Source organism: Austrofundulus limnaeus, unplaced genomic scaffold, assembly GCF_001266775.1.
Source record: "Austrofundulus limnaeus strain Quisiro unplaced genomic scaffold, Austrofundulus_limnaeus-1.0 Scaffold1, whole genome shotgun sequence".
NCBI lineage: Eukaryota > Metazoa > Chordata > Actinopteri > Cyprinodontiformes > Rivulidae > Austrofundulus > Austrofundulus limnaeus.
The window spans coordinates 4,327,629-4,329,623 of NW_013952403.1; positions in this window are offsets into that span (position 1 = coordinate 4,327,629).

Sequence of the window (1,995 nt, forward strand, 5' to 3'; positions counted from 1 at the left end):
TATGACTTCTGTAACATGTTTTAAATAAAATTTTATCAGTAAAAAACCTCAAATCATGTCCTTTCTAAGAATTAGAACTCTCTTGTAGATATAAAGGATAACATTTAGAAAATGCAATTATGCAACTATCAAAAAAAACTTCCTCAGTCACTGAAAATAATTTATTTACCACATTTTAAAGCCCCGCCTGTATAATGGTAGGGGAAACTTACAGTAGGCCCAAAGAAAAAGATTTCATTTCGACAAATTATCATTATCATAGCCCGTAAGCTTTCCTAAATTTTGTTTATTTTTTGCCACTTCATTAGAAAACAAAACTGAATGTTAGTTTCTGAATTTCTGCATCATATCTAATTCTTAAGAGTTACTTTCCTTTTTAAATAAGAACGATCCCATTCAGGGCAGACCAAACTACCCAAAAATAAAACTCCAAAATCAGTGTGCCACTTTTTCAAAACGTTTTCAGTAACAAGACATTTACCTTCTGTTCACCTGTCCTCGCAGAAAGTCCTGGGTCCTAACTGATTTATCAAAATTCAGAACGCCTCAGGGTCAGGAGTTTGATTATATTCAGTCTTTGGTGCTTGACCTCGCTGATATTTTCTGTTTATATATTCTAAGTATTTTATTAAATACACTTTTTTTTTGTCTTTGAACAGTTTTTTACAGATGTTTTAAATCCTTATTTTGACATCTTAAAAATCTCAGCGAATCTCATGTCGTTCCATAAAACATTCGGTTTCTCGTTCCAGTAAAATTCATTATTTTTGCCATGTTTTTATTTTTACAATGAACTTTTTTTATACAGTAAATTTATAAACATATTTGCAAAAGTCAGAGAAAGTCCAGTAGATGTCACTATTAAACGCCACAGTCTTATAATTCCATACTTTATCTAATGTTGAGGAATGCTCATCCAACATGATCAGAATCCAAATGAGAAGAAGAAAATCCTGTCTAAACTTTTGAAATGGTTAAAAATAAGGAACTTTTAACAATGTATTTCGGTGTCTTGGTTTACAAATTAACTTTTAATACTTAAAATTTGATATTTATGCTTAATTTTTGATTCCCTTTTACTATATGCAGCATAAATATTAGTCAAATTACTACTGCCTGTCCAACATATTGTTTTTATTTTCAATAATTTATTTCTAAATCCTGAAAGATTACAACAAATGATCGTTATATTATATTAAAAGGTTATTCATACTATGAATATTAATTATTAGATATTATATTTTTATAATATATAATGTAAAAAATAATAATATAATAATAATTGTTATATAGTTATTAGTTATTCATATGTCCTCACTGGGCCCGGTAGGCTGCTCAAAACTGCTGTGAAATGAGACGGTCTAGCCTTCGCCTGACGTCGGCTTCATGTGGGATTGTGTGACCACTGACCACGTGCTCCACTGTTACCATAGTGATCAGTTTCATGTCGGACTTGAAATGCGTCGGGATGTGTATTTACATGTCTTTTTTTTACACGTCTTTTTACTGGAATAACAACTTCACAGTTACAAAGGTAAACGTTAATAAATAAAGAAAACATTAATAATTTGGGTTTAGCTCCACTATCTACAACAGAGTTATAGGGCCACACATGTTTTTTTATTATTACGAAAATAAAGTCATAATATTATGAAATAAAAAGTCATAATCCTACATGAAGTGTCCATTTTCCATTCATCTCCTCCTGGGGGCTAAGCCCCCCTTATCCTTAAAACCTAGTGACACCCCTGGACTCTACTAACCTTAGTTAAAGGTCAAAGGTCAGACTCTACAGGCCTCAGTTAAAGGTCAAAGGTCAGACTCTACAGGCCTCAGTTAAAGGTCAAAGGTCAGACTCTACAGGCTTCAGTTAAAGGTCAAATGTCAGACTACAGGCTTCAGTTAAAGGTCAAAGGTCAGACTCTACAGGCCTCAGTTAAAGGTCAAAGGTCAGACTCTACAGGCTTCAGTTAAAGGTCAAATGTCAGACTACAG